Consider the following 26499-nt stretch of genomic DNA (forward strand, 5'->3'; position numbering starts at 1 on the left):
CAAATTGATAAACTGAATTTCATTAAAATTGAAAACTGCTCTTAAAAAAAAAAACAATGTTAAGAGAATGAAAAGACAAACAATAAAAAACAATAGAAGAAAATCTTTGCAAAGCATATATCTGATACACAACTTGTACCCAGAATATGTAAAGAACTTCCAAAACTCCATAAGAATACCCAATTAAAGAATGGACAAAATATTTGAATAGACATCTTAAGATAAATGGATGGCAAATAAGTGCATGAAAAGATGTTTAACATCATTATCACTAGGGAAATGCAAATTAATACCACAGTAAGATACCACTATCTACCCACCAGAATGACTAAAATTAAGAAGACTGACCATCTGATGGTATCAAATGCTGGTGAAGATATAAGGCTAATGAAATCATATACCACTGATGAGAATGTAAAAATGGTACAATCACTTTAGAAAACAGTTTGGCAGTTTCTTAACAAGTTAAACATGTGCCTATCATATGACACAGCCATTTCACACCTATTATTTACCCAAGAGATATGAAAACCTTATATAAAGACTTGTATGTGAATATTCCTAGCAGCTTTATTTGCAATAGTCAAACATTAGATACAACCCAAATGTCCATCAATGTGTGAATGGATAAATTGTAGTAGAATCAGATAATAAACTACTACTAATTCGAATGAAAGAAAGGCAAAAAAACAAAACAGAGAGAGAGAGTACATATACTATAGGCCTGGTGCACGAGATTCGTGCACTGAGGAGGGGGCCCTCAGTCCCGCCTGCACCCTCTCTCAGTCTGGGACCTCTTGGGGGATGTCCCAAGCCTGATTGGGCCTAAGCCGGCAGTCAGACATCCCTCTTGTAGTCCAGGACCCCTCGCTCCTTACCGCCTGCCTGCAGCCGAGGAGGGAGAGGCTCCCGCCACCGCTGCTGCACTGGCCAGCCATGAGCCTGGCTTCTGGCTGAGTGACACTCTCCCTGTGGGAGCGCACTGACCACCAGGGGACATCTCCTGTGTTGAGCGTCTGCCCCCTGGTGGTCAGTGTGCATCATAGTGACTGGTCGTTCTGCCATTGGGTTGATTTGCATATTACGGCTTTTATTATATAGGACTAGAGGCCCGGTGCACGCAATTCATGCACATGGCGGGGGGGGGGGGGGGTCCCTCAGCCCAGCCTGCACCCTCTCCAATCTGGGACCCCTTGGGGGATGTCTGACTGCCAGTTTAGGGGCATTAACTCCAGCCATTAGGAAAATCACACAGAACGTCCTTGACATACAAACAGTGTGGTTTTGATAATAATGAGTTGTTTTGATAATAATGGCCACTCCTTTAAACAATATCTGGTTACATACAATACAGCTGGTACTACGTGAATTCAGAATGGTAATAGCACAAAATCATAGAAGGTTGTAGTGGAAATAACCTTGAATTGTCTAGTCCAAACTTTATAAATATTGGAATTCCCTTTTCAAAGATTTTGAATGCTTTTTGTCCTAAGAAGCATATCCAACTTTTGAGGCAACCCATTTTCTGTGAAAGGACTGGGGGACTCTGGCGCTGTGCGCCTGCTACCCCCCTGGACTGAGGGGACTGGGCGCCGCCATCTTTGTGATGGCATGATGGTCAATTTGCATATTCCCTCTTTACTAGATAGGATGATTCCATTTATATAAAATTCTAGGAAATGCAAACTAATCTGTAGTGACAAGAAGCAGTTCAGTGGTTATCTGGGGACAGAGAAGGGATCATTCACAAAACACATGAGCAAACTTCTGGGAATGATGGATATGTTTACTATGCTAATTATGGTTTCAGGAATATAGACTTATGACACAACTTGGTAAATTGTATGCTTAAAATGTGTGCAGTTTATTAAATATCAATTATAAACTCAATAAATTATAAAAGAAAAATTTTTCATATTTAGAAAAACTTAAAATTAATAAGGATGAGAAACAAATCTTCATATGGATTTACTTAACTTTGCAAAAAAACCCAAAAACAACTTTCTGTGAACTGATAAACTAAAACCCTTTATAAGGGCAATGACTCAAAATGACTAAAATCTTTCCTTCCCATTTAGGGGGTGGGGAAGAAGAGGAATATGGGCTTAGTGTAAGAGTAACATTCAATCCTTACTAGAAAGGATATGTGTCTGGGCAGTTTTTATTTATTTTTATTTTTATTTGGCTATAACACATTTTCTTTATTTTTCAATTGATCGACATTTAGGTTGTTTCCACATTTTTGGCTATTATGAATAGCGCTGCTATGCACAACTTGTGCACAAATTTTTGTATTGTTATGTTTTTATTTCTTGTGTGTGTATATATGTAGGAGTGGAGTTGCTGGGCCATATAGTAACTTTGTTTAGCCTTTTGAGGAACTGCCAAACTGTCCTCCATAGCAGCTGCACCAACCTACACTTTTACCATTAATGTGTGAGGGTTCCAATTTCTCCATTATCTTTGTCAACACTTGCTAATGTCTGTCTTAAAAAGTATAGCTACCCCAGTGAATGTGGAATGGTATTTCATTGTGATTTTGATATGAATTTCTCTAATGACTAATGATGTTGATCATTTTTTCATGTGCTTAGTGGCCATTTTTATGTCTTCTATGGAGAAATGTCTTTTCAAATCCTTTGGGCAGTTTTTAGAGCCACATTCTCAGCTGTCGCCCTTGGAGGAAGCCAGTGCAGTTCACCTGTTGCTTTACAGACTGGCACATTATATTACATGATTTAAAGGCTCCAGGAATATACTCTAACTGGAACTAAAACCTGCAAATAATAAATAGTTCTGAGATAAGTTCCATTTATCAAATACGAAAGGAAGTACCCACTGAAGTGTCTTAATTCAGCCTCTATATAGACCTTTTAAATATGTTAATTAGTGGTAGCCTTAACAAGAAAGAAGTGGCATGCTAATTGGTAGGCCTGATATTGATTAATTAAAAAAAAACAAACCACCAAAGTAACACTCCAACCAAGATAACAAATGAACAAATGTTAGCCAAGCATGGGCAGATATTCTAGGTAGAGGAAGTCAGAAACTGTATGGTGGATCTGGGCAACTTCAGGCAATCTGTTATTTTTGGAGCCCCAAAGTGAGAGACAAGAGTGGAGCTATGAGACTGGAGGCGGGTAGAGGAGCCTTGTGAGAATCACATTACCAAGGTCTGACCAATTTACAATAATTCTGATGATTTACAAATTATCCTAAAAGTAGGTGCCTGTACCATTTGCTCCCCCATGTCCATCTTCAGCCATGTTTTTTACAGAAAACAACCCATCTCTGTGCACCTTTGTTGACTTATGGAGCAGAATGAAGTAGTGATCTGTCTTTTGATTTTTATTTAGGTTTGCATTTTTTGAAAGAAATCTGACCTTCCTCAATCATAAACTCAGGCCTTTGCAGTGTTTGCCGACAGGTCATTAACAAAAAGGGGCTTAAATCCATCAATGTGAGGCCTTGGGGTTCTCTTTCTTGAAGCTTCAGCCAGGACCTGGGGCAGCTCCTTCTCTGGTTTCTCCCCCCAATCTCAACTTTGGTAAGATGTGTCATAATCTTAACAGTATAGTTCTGGCAGTTGTCTTTACCCTGCTCCTTTAAAACTCTGACTTAGAGAGGGCCTCAAAATACAAATCTTTACATCGCTTAACAGAGCTGAGAGCAGTACAGGGGAACAGGCAAAGGACTTGCTTTTTGGGAATCAGAACTGAATTTGAATCCTGCCTGACTGGCCCTTACTATCAGTGTAACTTTGGACAGTCTGACCTCTCATTAGCATTTTCCTCTGAAGAATGGGAATACATACTTACCTTGCATTACTGCAAGAATAAACAAGGTTATGTACAGAAAATCTCTAGCATAGTTCTGAGGGCTCAAAATGCAAAGCTATTGTATTTAGTGTGCTACTCAGAAATAAGTACTGCCCCCAAATGGCCTAATGTGTACTTAAAAATAAGTTTTGTTTTGTTTTCTCCTCCCCGCCCCCCTCTCCTGGTACAGGCTTTTATACAGAATCACAGCCAACAATCTTTGAAGAAGAAACAATGGGACTACTCTATGTGAAGAAGATTTTGCAGTCATATGTAATGTGAGATTTATACTAAAAGTAATATTTAGTGAAGCAGTATACTTGTGATGTTCTCATCTCTGTGACCAAATGGGGCATACCTGAAATTTTATGGTGCTCACAGTCTCACAGATAATCTCACATCACAGCAAAAATAAAACCAATCCATGTGGAGCCAGAAGTCATTTTTGCGTGTTGAATGGGATGGTAATTTGGGAAATATGTGATTATTAACTATCCAGGGATGGGCTGACCCCTGCTTGTACAGGCCTAACGGTGGTAAAAGATTATAATGCATCCATGAAAATATTAAGATTTCTAAAAATCAGAGAAAACGGGTACAAATTTAAAAACGTACTCTACCGAAGTACATAGCACAACAAAATTTCACACTGTATATTCTGCAATGTGAATGTCTCTTTCACTCCGTCTCTCAAGTTAATAATCCCCCACCCTCAATCTTGAAAATGAAGCAAGGGTTGGTTGGTAAGAGGGGTTGGGGCACTGAATCCTGTCTTGTAGAGTCAGGCTGGAGAAGGATTAGGTATGGAGGAAAGGCACAGGGAGGAGGTGGGGAGCCAATTCTGTAAAAACACTAGTACTCAGCTAAGACTCATACCACAAAGGGGCTGCTCTAATAGATAGTAACTTCTCTTTGTTTTTAAACAAGCAATGTGTGATTTTTGAGGTTTCTAAATGATCATACGTGCACTATTTTTACACCCTTGCTTATCCCTTGCAGAAGAAATGTTTCTAAATACTAAACGTAATTTTAACTAAGTAAATTTACATTAGGTCCACAATGTCAAATAGTTACCTTTAGCAACAATGCAGTGTCTGCCAAATTTATCCATAGGTACCTGCCACAACACTGGACTTGCTTGTTTTAAATTTTTTTACTGGCATTGCTCTTCATCAGAATGTAAGGAATGATACAGAGACCTGAGTATGTATTTTTCCATGTATTTTCCTATGCAATACTGAACATGCTTTTGGGCCTTTCTGAACCTCAACATCTTTAACTGTAAAGAGAACACAGATGATTTTTGATTAACTGGAGTAACTGAGAAGTAAGGTAGAAAGAAGGCCACAGAAAATCATGGCTGGTGTTCTTTGGCTTTTTAAACGGAAACCCTTCTGGATAATATAGAACTATGGCTTAATCCATGCCAGACGAGAGGGGGAAAAGTGACTTCAGGAGTAAGAAAAACAGGAAAAAAACATCTTGGGTGTATATCCAGTATTTTCAGTTGGGTCCCAGTGAAGGCTGCAGAATAAGCTCCATCAGAGCAGACATATTGCCTTTTATTATCCATTTCTATATCCCTAACATCTAGAACAGTGGACACACAAAGGAGATACTCAAATATTTGTTGAATGAACAGGAACAGAAGAGAGAAGAAGGGAAACTCTCCATTCTGTTGGCCAAATGGATCTGTGGAAGAAAACAGCTGCCCAACCTACTTGATTACTTTGGTGAATAATTAGGAATTGATTGTATACTTTAAATTTGAAAATTCTTTTGTATTTCCCTGGAGTATTCAGCAATCAAGAACATCTTGTTCTTTCTTGACTTGGCCCACCCTCACAGACAGCAGGATGCTGCAGTCACTGTGCCATCTTGTGGTCGTATCTAGAAAGTTCGTCTTCCTCAATATAAACAGTAGAATTTCCTTACCTGCACAGAGGCTCTTGGAATGGGCTGTAAAAATAAACTTTTGGGTAAATAAATAAACCTCTTTCGGGTAAATAAATGTATTATTTAACTTAACTATCAAGGTATCATGGAAAACACAAAGATTTATCAGGCACTAGTTGTACCATCAAAGAGTCTGTAATCTAGTAGGGAAGGTATCCCAAAAGGATACTTATAATTTGTAATTACTGATAACACAAAATAGAAGGTAGAATATGCAATAAAATAAGCATCGATTAGGAGCAATGGGAATTCACAGAAAGAAAAGATTCTTTCAAGCTCTGGAGATGAGAATTTTGGAAAGAAGAGCCAGCTGAACCAAGGAAAGAGGTAAGATGTGGAGTACAGCCTGGAGGGGAGGAGCAGCCCAGAAAAGGTAGGGCCTGCAGAGTGTGTGGACTGCAGGAGGAGCAGTAATTCCTTCCCTGACTGGAGCCCACAGTGCCTTCAGGAAAGGAGTGGGAAAGGAGGCTGTAGAAAGGCAAGGCTGGGAGCAGACTGGGACCATGTGGAGGGCCTCTGCTTTAGGAAGGTGAACAGCAGAAGAAAAGGCAGTTTTGCTTGCGGAAACAATCTTTCCTGGTAATTACAGGGGTCACATGGACTAGCTGTGTGGCCTTGGGTAAATGACTTACCTTATTTTCAGCCGGTGTTTCCTCAGTTGAAAAGTGAGATAATTAAACCCTACAGGGTTGCTGTGAAGAATAACTGTTACTGTATATAAAGCACATACCACAGTGATCAGCACTCATGTTAAGTCACAGGCGATAACGTGAAGCCCTTGAATGGCAGCTTATTTAACCAGCAAGGGGGAACCACAACAGGTTTTAAAGAGCCGGGTAAGGACCAGAAGGGAAGAAGGCCTGTGACGGAGACATGGGAGGTGTTTTGGGTAAGAAGTGTGGAGGGGGCAAAAGAAGGAACTCTACCGCCTACAGAATGGACAGAAGAGGATGGTCAACAGTAGGGTAGAAGAAACACTATCGAACAGGAGGAAAAACAGGAAGGTTCTGTCATAGAAACAAAAGGAAGAGGCTGTTTCATGGAGACAGTGATCAAAATAAAGACTAAACACTACTCCCTTTTGATTTAACAACCTGTAGGTTTTCAGTCATCCTGTAAAGAACTATTTCAGGCGTTGGATGTTCCAGAATGAAATTATGAAGTTGAAGAAGGAATGCCAATGTGAGAATCCTGAGGCTCTAAGAATACATCACTCTTTGGAGAAATGGTTATCAGCTGGAGGGGAAATTATAGAGAGCTTTCTGTCACTGTTGTTTGTTTGATTTTTAAGATGGCAGGGGTTTGACATGTTTAGGTTCAATAGGAAGGACAAGGTAGAGAAGGAAAGGCTGAGGATGAGACTCAGAGCACAAGAAGAGATAGAGAAGGACAGGGTATGTGCAGAAGCTGAACTAAAGACCCTGCAAGGCACAGGTGGATGACAAGAGAAGACAGTAATTAATGTTGCTTCACAGGAGAGGTGACACCTGAGCACAGTTTTCAAGGATGAATAGACTTTGGCCAAGTGGAGAAAAGGATGTCAGAACATTCTAGTAGAAAAAATAGCATGAGCGAGGGCAGGCCTACGAATCCCAGACTGACATGCCTAAGGAACTTCAGTAGTTTGGTGCTAGGTGAGGGAAAAGGGGAAGAAGGGAGAGAACATTCTTGGGGCAGAGCTGGAGAGTAACTGGGGACCAAATCACAATAGGCCTTGGACTCAAGCTGTCCTTTCAGGCCTACTTTATATTCTCTTCTTCTAAATCACCCTGCAATGACCATTCCCAGTCATCTGGAAAGCCAATAAAAGAAAATGCAGGGGACAGAATTCTTCCAGGGTTGTGAGCAGTGAGGTGGGTACAGAGGGCAGTCGCTGGGGTGGAATGTTCATCAGCACTAGTGAGAGCAAGCTATTGGTGGCAGGCAGCAAGTGAAACCAGAAGGGAACCGACAGCCCAAGAGAAAAGGAGGAGCTGAGAGTGGCAATCATGAAAGAACAGGCTCAGCAGGAGCCAGGGAGTAAGCAGAGTTAAAGGACATGAAACGGGTCAGCAAGGTCCATGATAGGGTTCTAATTCAGAGGGGAGCAGTTCCAAGCCACAATGACATGTTGCAAAACATTATGCAAATGTGAGGTATTTTTATTATGTATTGTAATTTAAGAGAATCTTGATTATGACTTTTGAACATCCCTAACACTCTAGATTTCTCAATGGACATCCTCCAGACAATACTTAAAGGTACCAAAACAGGTGCCAGTGTGAATCACTATTGTTTTTAAAAGGAATTATTGGGTAATATACAGGTATATAATTACTCCCTTAAATTACTTGCTTCCTAACTTCTGATTAGTTCACAATTTTTCCTCTCACCTTAACGTGAATATGTAGCACTAATATAAAGTGATCTTTCACTTATTCTACACAGTCAGTGATCTAAAACATAGGAGGAAAGACGGAAAGGAGGAACACAGGTTCCGAACAGCCAAATTAGATGTTACAAATCCACACACATCATGAACTTTATTGTGGAGGTGAGGACCACATGCCTCCCTCACTCAGTGCCAATCTCACAGGAAAAATGATAACAAGTTGAGTTACTGAGAGTTTGGGCACAGGCAACCTCAGGTGTCAAAGGCAAATGTAATGATGGCAGCAAGAGGTGACTGCTAGGAAGGGAAAACACTGAAAGAAAAATATACATAAGAGAAATGAAAGGGCACAGCCAGTAGCATGGTTTATGTGGTGGGGAGGGTAAGAAATGGGCACTCCCATGGACTACTGACGGCTACCTGAGGACAAACTGGTCATGCAATAGCCGAGCAAGGAAGCATTTATCATTTTGTCCACTGATTTCACTCCTAAAAAATTATTTAAAGAAAATAATCTGAGATGCACATAAAGATTTAGGCACAAGGCCATTCATCACTGCATTATTCATTATTTAAAGACTGAAAACAAACTACACAGCCAACCATTGGGGGAAGGCTAAATAAACCATGGTGCTCATCCCCAAGTACTCTGGCTTTTGAGGACTATGCAGAAGTAACACATAAACACATGGGAAATAACCTTTATACAATGTAAACTTTTCCTAAGATAGAATACAAAATAGAGATCCCAATTTTGTTTATAAAAGTATTACCTATTATATAGGTTTAAAGAAAAAAAATGCCAGAAGGAAATGCCTCTTAGTATTTATCACGTTTTTAATAATGTGAACATTAATATACCAGAAATAAGATATATATTTACTATATTTATATTGATGTTATACTTATTGCTTATAGCACCTAATTGAATATTTACTTCTTACATATTCAATCGTTCCAACTTTTCTTTCTAGGGCATTATTATACGTTTGGAGGCAAAACACAGAAGTTGAATCTTACATAAAACGAGGAGCCACAGGAGCACGTCAAACAATCCAAAAGGGATGCAATTAGCAAAATACAGACTTGTGAGAAACTCTACAGGACCAAACAAAAACAAAAACCTAATTTCTTCAACAAAAATTTTAAGGGGGAGGAAAAGGAAGGGGTAACTTTAAGAGATATGTCAACTAACTGTAGATATGGTCTTACCGAATTTGGATCATGTAAATATTTTTAAAAAATTAAGAAATAACTGTGGAGATCTGACACTAAATATTTGATATTAAGAACTATTGTTCTTTTGAAGTGTGATAACTGCATTATGATTATACTTTTAAAAAGAGTCTGAATATTTTGTAAATATACCAAAAATATACAAATGATATGAAATAATTTGCAGGAGAAGGGGCTAGCGTGGGTAGAGGAACAGACAAAATAAGACTGGCTGCAGAGGCAATAACTGCTGAAACTGGTTATGGGTATATGAAGATTCATTCTACAATTCTTCCCATTTTTGTACATCTTCAAAATATTCTATAATAAAAAGATTTTTATTAAAGAGAGAGAAAGAGAAAGAGAGAGAGAGAGAGACTGCCTAAACTGGTGAGGGTTAGGAGAGGAGGCAAAGACGTGAAGGTCTGTGAAAGAGGACAGCTGGATGGAGGTGGCAGGGTCAAATGAAGGCTGCCAACCATTTTGGCCTGGAGAATCTTGAGTATCTCCACTGGCTGCAGAAAAGGAGCCAATGGGATGAACACAATTTCATATTCAATGACACAAGAAAAGAGATGGTGCAACTTGAGCAGCAGCATAAAGCTTCTCAGCAGCTAAGAAAAGAAGGGGTTAGGGTACAAATGAGGTTGGTGGTCAGGGAACAGACTGTTGACAGGGCATATCTGATATACTCAATGTTCTCAGTGAACTTGGGGCAAACTTAGCTAATGTCTATTACAGTAGAATATCTATTAGGCTATTAGCTATTAATAGATTAGTATTATTAGAACATAAATATATGTTTATTCTATTAAATATTAGAGTAGACTATAAATAAAATATTGATAAAGTAACATTAACCTATTAATAGACTATTAGACTTATGATATTCTAGTTCTATTAGAGAACTATTATCATCATTATTATTAGGTAGAATTTCAGAGTGGATAGGGTTGTTTAAAAAACAAAAACCATATGATGAGCACTTACATGAACCAGGTTCTATGCTGGAAATTTTTTCATGCATCTCATTTAATACTTAGTTACCTAACTTCTCTGAGCCTCATTTTCTTCCTCTGTGAATGAGGGTTAAGCACAGTACCTACCTGATGGAGTTAGTTGTCAGGAGAATTAGAAGAGTCATGGAGTAAGCCCTTCATAATGTCAAGTGATACTGTTGTTCCAGAGAAGTCAGAAAACTTCCCAATTCCTGGGGTCAGTAACAGCACCCTGCAGAAGCTAACCAGCTTCCTTGGATCGCCAGTGATGGGGAGAGAGCCGCTCAAGGGTGAGAACAGACAGGAAGCAGGTGGCCAGAGAGGCTGGCAGGAAGGCAGTAGTGGAGCCATGAAGCAGGCACCAGATTCAGGGTGGGGGAATGGCTGACGGTGTCTGGAAGGAAGTTAGTTCCCAGCGGCTGGAGAAAGTGTGTGCAGGTCCCCTGGCCTGAAGTGTTCTCAGCCCAACTCCAAGGAAGCAAGGAGGCCTGAAGCTCAGAGAGCCTGGCTTCTTGTGGGGGCACCAGAGGCAGTGCTAGCGGGAGGGAGCCAGCCCCCATGCAGCTCTGGGTAGGAGAGAAGACAGCACCCACAGAAGAGTGGTCAGGCCCTAATCTCCATGAAAGATTCTCTGAAAATCCAGTGGAGGCATCAGGATAGGACACACCACTCGTGGGACTGAGAAGCACGGCAAGTATTTCCCCACCCTTCCCTGGTGTGGTAGTGCAAACACCAAGGGTGTGGGTGAGTGTGTCTCCCCTCACTGCCCTGTGCTGGCCTCCGCTTGGCCCAAGTCTCTCCTCTCTGTGAGGGCCCCCCCCCCCACTCCCCACAAGTCTGCCTCTCTTTCCCCTCTTGGTGTGTGCAGATGCTTGTGGACCTTCCTCTGCAGGTGTCTGTGTGTCTCTCTCACCCACCCCATCTGGCTATGTGTGTGCACTCACCTGTGCCAACTCGCTTCTGAATTTCTCTGTTGTCTTGCTTTCCCAGTTGGGGTTGTGTCCATCTCTCTCCTCTTTCCTGATGTATGAGCATGCTCTCCTCTCTCTCTGGGTACTTGTGTTTGCAAATCCCTAGGTGTGCGTGTGTGTCTCATCACCACTGTGTGTGTATCTTTCTCCCCTCTAGGTGTGTGTAAGTCCTTCTCTTCTTGTCCCTCTCCTGCTAAGGATGTGTACGTGGTGTCTCCCTCTACTCTGGGGGGCTGTCTCTCCCACACTCTAGATGTCTGTGTATGTGACTGGCTCCTTTTGGGGATGAGTGTGCCTCTCTCTCCCCATCCTAGTGTGCCTGGTGTCAATGTATCTCTCCCCCTAACCCCCCAGTGCACTGGTGTGTTACTCTCCCCCTACCTTCTGGGTGTGTGCGCTTTTCCCTCCTCATCCTGGAGTCTGTCTCTCTCTCCCACCTCTCAGCTTCTTCCACCTTCCAGATGTGCATCACTCTCCCCCTCACCCTCAGCCCACCTGTGTCTTCCCCCAGGCAGGGGAGAGATAAGCACAGGGTTGTCTGTGTGTGTGTGTCTTTCTCCTCTCTGGGTATGAGCTGGGTGTGCTTTTCTCTCTCCTCCCTCTGTATGTCTTTCTCCTGCTCTCTCTCTCTCCAGAAATAGAAACACTCATTTACACATACATACACACATACATACAGTCTCCTGACATACATGTCTCCCAGCCTCTCTGTGTTTAGGTATGTGTGTCTGTGTTTCTCTCTGCAATTCTGGATCTCCCTTGGCCCTGGGTGCTCTGGTGTGTGTACATCCTGTCCCCTATACACACATCTATCTGTGTCTGCCTTTCCTTGGGGTATGTGTATTATCTCCACAGCGGCCCCGAAAGGCTTGCTGTGGGTGAGGGTTGAACTGCCTGGTGATGCTGAGGGGGATCTGTCTACACATGATGGAAAGGGCTCAGGCCATGAAGGGAGGAGGATATGGAGTAGGCGGGGGGCCACAGGATGAGAGAAGCCACCTCCCTACCTCCCAACCTTGTTGTCTTGAACTTCACAGTTACAAGGAGACTGGCTGCAACTCCTGAGGGCCCAATCCAAGTTTCTTCCTGTTGACCTGGATATGGGGCTCAGTGCTGCCTGTCATGCCTCTACTGGGACACCCTCCTGGATGACTAATCACACAGCCCCTAACTGCTGCTTCAGGCTTCTGCCAGCTTCTCTCTACCACAGGCGACCCTCCAATCTGCCCCTGAGAACAGAGCACTCCTCCCCAGATATATACTGTGGGCCTGGTTCCAGAGAGAGAAAGAAGGGAGAAGACCAGGGCTCAGCCCAGTAAGAAAGATGAACATGCACAGGATGGAAACAGTGCCCCAGAGCCGTGACTGGAGATGTCTGTGCAAGCACAAAGGTGTCACCCCCAACCCAGAGACAGGCAGGCTGGGTACACCTGGGACACACTCACCACAGAGCTCCAAAGGAACAGGGGAGGGAGAGGATGAGGGAGGGGTGAGCAGAAAGGTCACTAGTCAAAGGGAGCCGCACTCTCAAGGTGCCACACCTGAGGGAGGGGATGACTTCACCCTTTAACCACAGGAAAGGCATAGTCATGGAAGAGAATGAAGCCTGAGGCGACAGCCAGCCTTCAAAGGGTGACCCCTGCTGTGCTAAAGAGCTCTACCACAGTCTGGGCTGGTTGTCCCCAAATAGGACACCAGATAGTCCAGCAGGGCGGCTCTCGGGCTTCATGCCCCACCCTGCTCATCTGACTGGGTTTGGAAGTGCTTGCCCCAGGTTGTTCATAACTTGCTCCTTCTCATCATTTAGGCCTCTACACAAAGGTGACTTTATCAAAAGGTCTTCCCTGACCACTGTTTCTAAAGGCTCCTTCTTCCCAAGGCCCCCAAGACTCTTCATCCTTGTATTTATTTCCTTCAAACCACCTGCCCAAGACAAGAGAATTCTGCTTCCTGTCTGTCTCCATTGCTCACTGAGGGTGGGATCTGGCTTTGTGTCTGGCACTGAACCTGACCCCTGACAGGCACTCTGAATAAGAGATTGGAGGAAAGGTATCCTGTACACAGGTGTGGAGGTGTTGGTATACATAGAAAAACAGTTGTAGGGGTCCAGGAGGGGGTAAGGACTGAAGCTTTTTGAGAACAGAGCTGCAAGCAAGGCAGAGACCACAGAAGAGGTAGCGGTGCTCAGGAAAAGTGTACATTAAGAGAGAGGTGGTGGACCAGGGAACCTTGCAAGTCCTGGGAAATGCCAAAATGCTGGTCATTGGGGATAGGCAGAAGAACAGGTGCCATCAAAGGAGAGTGCCAAGGTGCTGGAAGGAAGAGCAGGAAGGAAGAGCAGGAAAAGAGGGAGTTTTCAGAAATGCGTCAAGTACTGCAGAAAAGCCAAGTAGAAATAAAATGGAAAAGAGGCCACCCCACACCATATGTGGGGGTTTCTGATGGATGGTCTCTTCAAATAGAATATGGAGGACAGGATGGGTTGAAAAGGAGATGAAGGCAACAGAGACTGGATGCAGACTCTTTTAGGGAGTTTAGCACTGATGGGAAGAATTATACTTGAGGAGGGGGTGGGTTGAAAGCAAAGGTCATCTATAATATTGTTTTTGAAAGGGGAAGATTTAAGCATACTTTGCAGGTTGAGAGGAAGAGATGGGTGATACCAGAATGGGTGGGGTGAGTGGGCTGGAATAACCCAGTTGGCTCCAGCAACCCGAATGATGCATGCCTCTCAAGGTCATGGGGCCCAGTCTCCCCAACCAGACCAACCCTCCCTGAGACTCAACCAAGTGTGAAGGGTTAGTGATGAGAGGACTGAATAAAGGGACTGAGAATGGAGACACAGCTAAAATAGTGGCTTTCCATCACCGAAGACCCTGCTTTGAATCTCAGTGGGTTCCTCTCTCAACAGCATGAAAACCTTTCAAGTGTGGTAATCAAGATGCAATACATCCTGGCCCCAGTCTCCTTTTCTAGCCTCATCTACTATCATTCTGCTCACTCCTGACACCTTACTCTTCAGCTACAGAAGAGGACCCTGCATGTGCCACATGACAAGACCAGTCATTCTTCCCTTGTTCTTGGCTTTCCCCTCCTATTCCCTGCTCTAGGACCACCTTCCTCTGGGACTCAGATTCACCTGCTGGTATAAACTGCTCCTTCCTCTACGTGTCCACTTTGTGTAGGTCCCCACAATAGAAGTACTAAACCTACAACACAAGTTCCAACAGAATGTAGAAAAGGCAGTTGAGTAACCATGGTCCTGAAAAATGGTAAGGCCATTAATACAAGTACTTAAGTCTGAATTGCTAATTTTAGGGATGTTGAGAGTTTAAGATGCCAATCGTCCATTGAGGTGGCAACATCAAAGAGGTCCTTGTAAATGTATAGCAAGTCCTCATTTAATGTCGGTGACAGGTTCTGGGACTTTTAAGTGAAATGACATATAAGGAAATCAACTTTACCATATACTAATTGATATAAACAAGAGTTAAGGTCCTATGGCAATGTGGCAACTCATCAAAGTTATAACAAAATGATGCTGAATGAAACGTTATTTGAGGACCTGCTGTATGCAGGTATTGAACTAGCTAGTGAGAATGGTCATCTGCATAGCAGTGAACCACCAATTCAAATCAGAATTATATTAACATTTCTGTAACTCTTCTCTCATATCCATGGGCTCAATTTATTCTTTGGATTTCTAAATCAACTTAATTTTCCTAACTCATCCTACACTGCTCAAAAAGCTACACTGTCTTCGACAGCTCAGAGTGCAAGCTCCTCAGGTTGCCAATCAAGGTTGTTCCCAATCAGGCCTCAGCATACCTTTCTAGTCTCACCTTGATTGCTCCCTAACAAACCATCCTCTCCAGTCAGACTGGTCTTCTTAGTGGCCATGAAAAATAAGCACATTTCTGCCTCTGCTGCAACCATTCATTTCACCTGATTATCCTCACGTCTTTCTGCCTATTCCTAACACGCGCATTGTTCAAAAAGTCCACCTCAAGTTCCACCTCTCCTTCCCTTGAATACTTAATAGTTTTTATTGTCTGGAATATTCACTTGGCATTGTAAAATACACGGTTTTGTGATTTCTTTCATATATCAACCATCATCCAAAAGGGGGGGAAAAAAGACGAGGAAAAAGTAGAAAGCAAATATAAGTACTCTAAGTGGCGCAGAAAATTCTCCATTTCTGGTTACAACTTGGAGTAAGAATAAACTTCAGAAAGATGGTTAGAGATAGGACTTAAAGACAATTAAGAAGTGGACAGGAATGTGAGAAGAGCATTGCAGGGAAATTGCACCAAGTCAAAGGGATGACCACAGTCAAATGTGGAATGTCTCTAAATCCCCTAAACCTATGGAGGTACGTACATGAGTAACAAAATAAGAGATTTCAAACATTATTTGGAATTCTGAAGTAACTGGGATGATATCATATACTGTATTAAATTCTTTCAATTCTCCTATGTGGTAAGATCATCAGTGATATTTCTATCTTGAAAGCCTCCAAAATGAAACAAACAATATTTTTTTATTATCACAATACAGAATTACAGTTTATTCAACTAAAACCATGCAAAAATTCAAAAAGAGATGCTTACTATTCTGAAATTAAACAGCTTTTTAAAAACAATTAAATTATTTTTCTTCCCCCCCCCCCCATCACAATTTATCCCCTTGAAATCATATACTTTTGATATAAATTTGTTTGAAAGCAAGAAATGATAAAATCACACCTATTTAAGATAATTATATCTGTAAAACAAATGTTAGGTTTGTTATCTTTAAAAATCTCCTTTTGCCTGGCTGGTGTGGCTTGGTGATTGAGTGTCAACCTATGAACCAGGAGGTCACGGTTTGATTCTTTGTCAGGGCACATGCCCAGGTTGCAGGCTTGATTCCCAGTGGGGGGTGTGCAGGAGGAGCACGATCAATGGTTCTCTCTCATTATTGATGTTTCTCTCTCTCTCTCCCTCTCTCTCTCCCTCCCTCCCTCTCCTTCTCCTTCTCCCTCTCCCGTCCACTCTGAAATCAATAAAAATATATTTTTAAAATATCTCCTTTAACTTAGTAAGTTTATAAAATTTCTCCCAATTCCTATGTATGGCTGAAAAATAAGTAGATATGCAGCACTTTCTAATTTGAGTTACTCAGTGTCAACTTTATGACTGAAAATTTTATAACAAATTGATTTTAAAAATAAATATGTTGACTACAATATAGATAAAATTTAGGTTTACACTAGCAAATTAATATATACTAACTAGTTTCTGTGGCCTGTGCATTTTAAGGACTTACTTACAAAAAGTGAAAGAATTACAGTTTCTGAAATCATTATTCCTTGCATACATATTATGCCTCCACTTCCTATCTCACAAGATTGCTGTGAAAATTCAATAAGATAATATAGGTAAAAAGCAAAGACTGTTCTCAAGCCAAAGTATTTTATAGCTAACACTTAGCATTAATACTCAAAATATTTTGGGTGATATAATTTGAAAGTCATGTTGGCTAATGATTCGGGGAATAATTTAACCAATCAAGTTAAGTTTCTTTTTCTTTTAAATAGAAACAGTCTTGTTTTTGTGCTTATTTTTGGTTTTGCTTTTATAGAGAGAACTTTTCATGAAAACTTGACTAAAATAATCTTACAGTATTTCTCCTATCTTTAAAGGACCCAAACCTCCACTTTCTTATTTGATCAATGTCAAGCTATATTTAAAATACTAGTCCAATCCCACCTTATTTTAGTGAAGGGACAGATGAAACAGATTAAGGTATTTTACCTTTTAAAAGTCCCAAATTTCATTTGGGGCTGTTGAATACCATATTTCTGAACTGTGTAACTTTAAAAAAATCTAGATTTAGTACTGCATTAGCCACAGAAGCAGAGTTTTACCAAAATATCTTTTAAATTTATTATAATATGTATGCTTATTTTCCAGAAGGGGTTTGAACATAATCGCCTGATAAAAAGCATAGAAATTAGTGCATTCAGTACTCAGGCACTGCCATACACAGGGTGGCAGCACTGAGAACAAAATGCGTGCAAACAGAATACTTGGAATGGCCAATGCAGGCATACAAGTGTGCCTGAAATCTAATTATGAAAACACTTCTTAGACACACGGGTATTTTGGTTTTAATTAAGAAATTCCTTTTAATTCTGGCAGAAGTATCATGCATTTTAGAAAAGCTCTTATGAGTCAGCCTCTGAAATGTGATCAATTGTACTTCTCTCAAAACCAATTGCTTTCTCTCTTCCTCTTCCTGCACTGACTGATAAAAGGTGAACTAAGCATGATTAAATTTAAGCACTACATCAGATCCAATGTTGAAGTAGAGCAACTGATATACAGTATATATTTTAAAACATAACCTGATAGGAATTTTTAAAAGAATAACATGATTTTGGGAACAGGAATGCTCTTAATAAATAAAAGTAGTTAAAGTTTTACAACTATTTTAATTAAGTTATAATGTCTAAAAAGAACGGGTTTTAAGGAAAACGTCTGTAAAACTACTTTAAACAAACTAAAATATCTCTAAGAGTATTAAATGCTTAATGATTAAAATTTTCAAATACAATGGATATTCAATTAATGTAGATAAAACAGTACTAACCCACTCACCACCATTTTTCTTTGAAAAATAACTATAATAATTGAGTGTATTATTTTTTGAAGTAATTTTGCCTATGTCAAAGGAAAGATGTTTAGGAACTTCTATAAACTGCCAGACTTTTATATATATTCACTTCATTTACAAATTTCTAGGCATACAAAGATAGATTCAGGTACAAAGAAAACATTTAACTAAAATTCTCTACATTTCAGCAGTACATCAAGTTACCCAGTTAAATATTTAAAACTTCCATTCTATGCCTAATTAAAACTATTACTTGCTAGTTTACTTTCCTTTTGATTTGGGCAAATAATTATGATAATATAGTTTACATGTAATATCTTTTAAAATGTTACTAATGCCAAGTTATTGTTAAATATGTCTTATAATTTTTGTCTTAAAAGTAAACTAAAGCCAATTACATTAAAAGCTAAACCTGATGTAGGTACTTTACACAGGGCATGGTTAAGTCAGTTATTTGTTTGCATGACAGCAGCACTGAGGATGCTCAAGTTTTATGAAGGAGAAAAGAAAAGCATAAAATATCACCAACTGCTGTCAGAGGTATGCTCTAGACTCCCAGGCACTTTCCTCCTCTGAGACATTTTAAACTCTTCCAGGTAAGAACTACTGGGGCTGCTTCCACCTCTCTCAGTCTAATTAACTATCTATTTCATTGTGTGCCTAATTCCATTTTAATGCTAAAACTCTATGCAGCTCTGAATAATGATTTTCAAATAAAATACTATTAGTATTAGAAGAGAAACATAATTGAAATTGAAATTTTACTCAATTAAATTACCTCAGACAATAACAAATTAGAAAAACACATGAAAAACATTTTCTCAGATTTCTTTAGAAAATAAATTTAGAAGTACAAGGAAAGCAAATTCATGTTTGAGATGTAGTTTATAATCTGATATGCTAGTCATATTAATATTTATTTTTAAGGTTATAATAGATCTTATCCAAATACGTAAAGTGACAACTCTCCTATAAACTGTAAGTTTAGAACAAATTTAGTTTTAAAGAAACTAATTCCTCTTCTTTAGAATGGAATAGTTAGAGAAATTACATTTAGGAAATGCAAAAAGTAGATTAAGAAAGGGAATGTACACTTATATTAAAGAGTATTTTCATCTCATTGCCTAAAGTTGATAAAAATAAAAGCTATTATAGCCTTGTACGGTATGATGAAAAGTGATGTGGGCTCTATTTAATCCGAGCATTAAGACAATACAAGGAAATAAAATCAAGTTATTGAGAAAATCTAGCAGACTAAAATTCAAATGATGCTATTTTGAACCTGCACATTTTAACTACCTTAAGCTTTCAGGTTCAAGTTCTTAAAATTCTCCCAATCAAGAACAACTGAATCAACTTTTTACAAATGTATCTTCAAGTGAACAAAATTGAAACATTTTCTAATTTTGCCTTTTAGCCAAAGGGAATAAGTTCCTCATTCTCTGATTTCTTGTTTAAGAAAATAGATCTCAAAAGTAAAGGCTCTAATGATTAACTATTGATTAAAAAGATACAATTTTTTAAAAAGCCAAATGGCAGCCCTTCAGTTGTAGTATTTAACCTGAGAATATTCCCATACTCAGAAATGGAAAGATAAAATATCATAAATAATCAAAATGCACATGTGCAATTCCAACATTGGTTTGAGATAATAATTCTAATTTTTAATAATTGAGAGTCTAAAATGAGTGTCTGACTCTCAAAGAAGAGTTCAAGACTCTGCAATGGCAAATCACTCACAATTTGTAGAGGATTCAGTCTCCCTTTAAAAAAAATGCTGCCTCTATCCTCAAAATATTTTCTAATATTAAAAGAAACTTCTACTCTCCATTATAACGGCTTAATAGGTCTAGATTCCCTTTCAAAAAACCAATTGCTAATTAGTAAATGGGAAGGAAATTTTCTTTTATTGTCAGGATATATCTAAAACATTCCAGAAATTAAGAATTTTATTGGTGAATGTTGTTATCTTTACCTTGTGAAAAGCTTTTTACATGTTAAATCTGAAAGAAATTATTTTAATTTGCCCTAAAAAAGTCCACAAAGTATACTGCTTTTAGATTAAGATTTTAAAATTTATTTTATTAACTTAGCAAAAAGTTTTAAGCTTTCTGATGAAGAATGAAGAAAACAATTTTCAATAGTTTCTAAGATTTTTCAGAAAATTTCACTTAGGTACACATGTAAAATAATTTTAAAAATCTTTTAAAAAACAACAGAAAATGATTTTACCTTATTTAAAAATTAATAATTCCAAATAATCACTATAAATTATTCCTAGAATTTAATTTAGTTTAATTCAAATGTAAGAAGATATAAAAGAAAAACTTTGGGGGAATCCATTTTTTAAAGGTTATCATAAAATGAGCAATTTGTATCAAAATACTGTCTTACAGTTTCCCCAATTATCACTTGTATTTGGGAGGGGGTAAATTTATTATTTTTGCTTTTTAGTTAGTTATTCTTTATCCAAGTAAATAAAATTTCAAATCTAACATGATTATTATTTGATTCTGAAATTCTCATCCACTTGGTTCTTTCCCATCAATTTTGGGCATTTTAACCTATACTTAAGCTCTTATATACACTTTTATTACATAAAAGTCTTAGTCTTAAAAGGCATCAAAAAAGAATAGTTTGCTTTCTCACAAAATCTTCACATTTCTAGGTTTTCTGTGTTTTTTTTTGGAAATAGCTTTTACTAAAAAATGCAAGGGAACATTTCAAGCAAATTGCTTATCCTTTTAACCCTAGGACATAATTGCCTAAGTTCACTCATTCTACTGACACACATATATTTCTTAGGTAGTCATCTCAAATTCCCAACACACATTGTGATTAGTTTAATATCATGATCCTGCAGTAACTCTGTTTATAAGACATTCGGGGACTTTTAAATACTAACAATTTTCATGTAGTATCACATCACTTCACTTTTTAAAAATGAGATATTATTTCTGTTTTATAAATTTTTTTGTGTGTTTTCTTATAAGTATTCATAAAAAAGAGCAAAAACCTGTGCACCTTAATAACAACAAACTCAAAATCAGATAACAGAAATACCAAAACCCCTTGGTAGTTCCACATCACCACATCCTTGTCAATACCACCCTAGAAAGAGGTGGCAGGGACAGGTGTACACACTGAGTAGAATGTAAACCTCTGGGCAGCAAGCCAAGTAATTCAAAAGTAAAAATCAAATTATATCTCTGTAGAAATTCTACTTAGGCTATCATTCATGTATATTTCTTATAACTTCAGATGTTAATAACTATACAGCAATACTTCTATAAAATCTGATCTAAAAATTTTCCATTTAATTTCTCAAATTATATTTAAAAATTAAATTTGTTAATGAGTTATAAAAACTGTCCTTTTATCAATGAAAAGTAGTAACACAGTAGATGTCAGGTTCAGGCATTTAAAAAAAACGAGGCAATGAAATAAATACAAAAAGTAAAAATTAGTTACCTACAAAGTGGTCTTACTGTAAAAAGGAAAAGAATTCCCATGCATGAACTCTAAAATCATAATTAACTTTACAGTTCATCAATCCAATGTACCCTCCCCTCACATTTAACTTATTTGTGAATACTTTCCCAAGACTACCTAAACACTTACTAATTGGTTAAATGTGCTGCCTACATTAATTTCTCTTAAAATTAAAGAAATTAAAAGTCCACTTTTTTTTTCTTCTATGTCTGATGTATTTTCAAAGTATTCGATGTTTCAGAAAAGGTGCTTGTCAGGTTCTTAAAACATTTGAAAATGGCTCAAGGGACAATATATAGCCCTTTTACCTTTAACATATTCACTATCTTGGAGTTTGTTGAATAGATTCAGCTGTTCTTTCCTTCTTTTGAAACTCTTCCCTTATTCAAATAACTTAACTAAAGAATCTAAGATATTATCAATATAAGGAGAAAAACATTTACTTCGTACACATATGGAAACACATAAAAAAGAACAGTATTTCAGGCAGTGGAAGTAAAGTTATTCAGTAAAATTTCTTTTTTCTTGAGTATGTGTATGTGTGTGTAACAGGTAATTTTTTATGTATCTTAATTTCCAAAGAATATTATTGTAAATAAAAAGATTAATAAATTCCTAGAAGGAACCAATATTTTGATTATACAGTTTGATAGGCAAATGATTATTGAAACAAAACTTCAAAGATAGTTATAGATATGTTTCAGTTATCTGGCTTTTCCAATCTCAAAGACAGGCACATTACATTTAATTTGCCAAATAACAATTTAATCCCGAGGAAGCAAATTTTCAGAATACCAAAACAAAATGTATATAGTAACAACCAGGATTCTGTTAAAAATAAAGGAAACCTCCCCCCACCTTTGCATAATATTAAACCACAGAGCATCCTTAAATCTTTAAACTATATTGATAAAAGCAAATTCACTTGTTTAGCTATGTCTGATTAAAACATTTTGGTTATAATTAATATACAGATATAGAATTTTATCAGTATTAGATCACATTTATAAATCATTTTCCAAAGCAACTAAATTCCTTATAACAAATAGCAAAATTAGGCATATAAATTTCAAATAAGAATCTCAATCTGTGAGGTTTTTCTAACTGATGTACAGATTTTGAGCATATAATATCCTTAGATTATTTCTGTAAATTGGTATAATTTAATTGTAGCTTCAGAAAAAGGATGTTCAACAGATAGTATTTCTAAGGCATTAAAAAAGCTCAGTACAACCAATTCAAATTAGATATTGTGCTGTGCCCTATCTAAAGACTCCCTAAGGAATTACAGATTTTATACTTGTGCACTGAGAGTGCATTTTCTAATTCAGACCAGTAATTAGTTATGTCAAACCAAACCTGAAGAAAGTTTTATATCTCCCTTTCTGAGAGAAACCCCCTCCCCCACAATACCAGCACTTTTATTTAGGTTGACAATAACCGTAACATGAAGTGTCCAAACAACCTGCTTAGCTCAATGCTCTAAAATAAGTGGAAGAAATACCTTTTCCCTTCACTTTTACAGAAACTGAATTTATCTAAAAGACTCATTTATTTTAAACACATAGCCTAATTCTGACTACTTATAGTCAATGTAACTGTCTTGAGTCAAAAGACAATAAAAATGTAAGATAAACTTCAAAGGTTTTATAAGTATTAATAGCATTCTAAAATCTCTGGACAGAAGGCTATTTGGGGGAGGAACAAAGTTTCTCTTCTGTATTGATAGTTTAATCACTTTCCAATCAATTTTGATTTAACAGCAGTTCCTGGGATTAATTTTTAATGACTTCTTATAAAGTTGTAATTGCTTCCAAAATCAGAAACCACAAGATGATGTACTCAAACACTACACCGATGTAATGCTGTTATGGAGGTATTTACAGAAAGGGGCAGATAAGAACTCAGTTGTGAACACAAGTTAACATACAGTGGACTCCAAAATAGTAATTTGTTTGTATAGTATGGCAAGAAAAAATATCCTGAATAAGCAGCATAAAAATCTAGCTGTATTTTTAATCTATTTTTATAAATCATAAAAACAAAGGAAAATAGGCATTTATTCTAGAAACTCCATATACCTGTGGAAAACGAAACACAAGTAATTTTTATTCAAGATTTACCTTAATCCCAATAGAGTACAGCTAACAATTTACATATTTAAATTTTTGAAAATATTGTAGAAATTGACACCATTAGAGGTGACATTAGTTTGTGCTCAGTAAACATTTTGTTAAATAACACAAGTAAATTAACTTAAGATGCAAACTGATAGGTCTCAGGATTTAAAAACCTTGTAATTTCAAAGGCACAGAATTACAGCACATGTATAGGATGGGCTTTAAAAATGGGTATACGTAAACTTTTCCATGGTGTTGGTGTGTTTTTTTTTTTCCCCCCCCTTAAAGTGCTTACAGTGTTAAAGAATCTCCATCACTCTGTCTACAGTTTTCAAGCAGAAGTCCTCACTGTACCTTAAGCCAAATTGAATATTAGTATTTTACAGCTTTTTTACAAAATGGCTGTAAAATCACATTATGGGCATACACAGCTCTTTGATCTCACTGCACAGAATTCATAACTGTTCAATAATGCTATACCATTACACCACACACCTTAAACTATTTCCATTTTTCCACAATTCCTTCCAAAATCAGCTTCCAAAGCAAAGCAACGTAACCTGAAAAGTTCCTGGGAGGGCTTGTTACACAAAAGAACAATTTGGAAACAAACTAATCTACACAATATCCATCTTCTGTTGAGCTTGTTTACCCCTCCTTTCCCTCCATCACTCCTAAAGGTGGGCGCACTTGAGTAATGGAAAGAAGGCTCTTCCATCACCACACACCCTCCCAAGCACCTCTGCCTCGGGTCCTCACACAGTGATTCTGGGTAGGTGATGAAAATCAGAGGAAAAGAGAAGCTGTCCCTTTAAAATGCCCTGCTCTGTCCCACATCCCACGTGGAACCAACATCAGCAGCACTTTCCCATTAACTTCAATGTGATGCAAGAGGCACCATGCTTTTATATACATAAAACCAGAAAACATCCAGCTCAACGTTCTTGACTGAGGATGAACAGGTGAAGCAAACGTGTCAGGAAGGGAGAAGCCAAGCAACTCCCCACCCCTCTCCCAAAGGTGCTCCCAGTCTCGCACTCCAGTCTCTCAATCACCTCTCTACCCCTCCTCTGTGGAGCTTCGTTTAAATAAAGGAGGGAGCCACTAACAAAACCTGAAGGATAAATGCGACGAAAATGCGATCTAAAGCCGGAAAGGTTTATTCTTCCAATCACACATATTAACTCTATTAAGAAAAATGGCATCACTTTTTTTCCCCCCACCAACCCCCCCCCCCAAAAAAAAACAACACACAGCAAAGATCATTAAAAGAGAGTTATAAAATTGCAAATATAGTGTTTATCTTATCTCAGATCAGTCCCCATTACCAATAAGTTTAGCCGTTTCTGCACTACCACCTCCCCCCCTCCCTCCCCCTCCTTCCCTTGCATCGGATTTTCACGTTTTCTCATTGTCGGTTGAGTTATAAAAGGCTTTTGCCCTTCGAAAGTTTTAAAAAAATAAATAAATATTAACTCCTTGGTCCCTGCGAAGTCAAAATGGACTTCAGGGGAAAGGCGGTTCATACTTTTACCTTGGGCGAGAAAAGGGGGAGCATCCCGGACTTTTAGGGATTTTTTGCGATTTTTTAAAAATTTTTATTTGGTTATATGCCTGAGTTCTCCCTCCATTTTGGTTGTTTATGATACTGACAACAAGCTGTCCCTGCTCTGTGCAGATCTCCTGCTTTCATTTAGCACCCCCTCCCCCTACCCCCCCCCTCGCAGCCACACAGCCAGGCTTCACACCTCCCCGAAGACCCCGCCAGCCGGACCCCGGCTCGCCCACCTGAGGAAAGGGCAAAAACAAATTCATTTCGCCAGAAAAGAAAAACCTCTTTTGAAAAAAAGGGGCAAAGTTACCCCAAGTCACTCAAAGTGCCCCCCAAATATTGCCGACTGCGGGTTTCCGCCAGGCCCTTTGGGAAGCGACCTTCCCCCGGGATGTTTTGGTGGAAAATGCGGAGAGTTTACTCTTAAAACTGAATTTATATTAATTTTTCCCTTATTTTTCGGGTCTCTAATGTCTTCCGCTCTCGCTGCTGCCGCTGCCGCTGTCACAATATTCACAGCACCAGAGAGGAGGAGGAGGAGGAGGAGGAGGAAAACTTTTCAAACTTTCCAGACCCTGAATAAAGGTTTTTTTTTTCCTTCTTCTTCTTCTTCTTTTTTTTTTTTTTCCCACCGACCTCACCTTCGGGTCTCCAGCCGCATTGCCCCCTGCCCTGTCAGAAGCTGCTCCGGGAGTCCTCGCGCCCTCAATTAATTATTTTATTTTATTTTTTTTATTATTATTTTTCTCTCTGGGGTCCTGAGCAGGGGCTGAGAGTAGCACAAACTTTTCCTCCTCCGGCCGCCGCCGCTGTTCCTCTGCCCCCTCGGCTAGTCCCATAATTTAAATAACCCTGATATTTCTCCCGCTAAACGCCTCTCCGCCGCCCCGGACCCCGGGAGAACTCACCGCGGGGCTTTAACATCCTCCCTCCGGCCCGTCCGCCGCCTTTACACCGCCCGCGGAATTTCTAATAATTTTTTTCTCATATTTCGGGCTGGACGCGGCGGGCCTGGAAATTGTTTCCTTACGCCTCTTTCCAGCAGCCATTGTAGTGTATGCGCTGCCCCTGCAGCCCAACTTGCAGCTGCCGCCGCCGCAGCCGCCGCCGCCGCCGACGTCGCGCCCACCGCCGCCTCCTCGGGCCTGCTCGGCCACCGCCCCCGCCTCCCGCCGCCCCGCCTCTGGTCCCCGCCCGCCGCTGCGCCCGCCCCTCCCCGGGTGCACTCCGCCCACTAGACGCCGCGCCGCCAGGGACGGGCCCGTCTATTGGCGGGCGGAGCCGCCGATCAAGCAGAAGTGTTAAGAGGCGGGCGGCGGGGCGGCGGGGCCGCGCGCGCCGCCCCGCCC

At 39.3% G+C, this 26499-nt stretch overlaps 1 protein-coding gene across 2 annotated transcripts in view; it reads right to left on the reverse strand.

The window, feature by feature from the left end:
- Window positions 1-26203, reverse strand: part of PLAG1 (PLAG1 zinc finger) — a 44468-nt gene extending 18265 nt beyond the window's left edge. For both annotated transcript variants that reach the window (XM_079795989.1, XM_079795986.1), the window contains exon 1: window positions 26059-26203. The gene's annotated coding sequence lies outside the window, so the exon portion shown is untranslated. The remainder of the gene's footprint in view (window positions 1-26058) is intronic.
- Between the last annotated feature and the right edge of the window lie 296 nt (window positions 26204-26499).

This window comes from Cnephaeus nilssonii, assembly GCF_951640355.1.
Source record: "Cnephaeus nilssonii genome assembly, chromosome: 18".
Classification (NCBI taxonomy): domain Eukaryota; kingdom Metazoa; phylum Chordata; class Mammalia; order Chiroptera; family Vespertilionidae; genus Cnephaeus; species Cnephaeus nilssonii.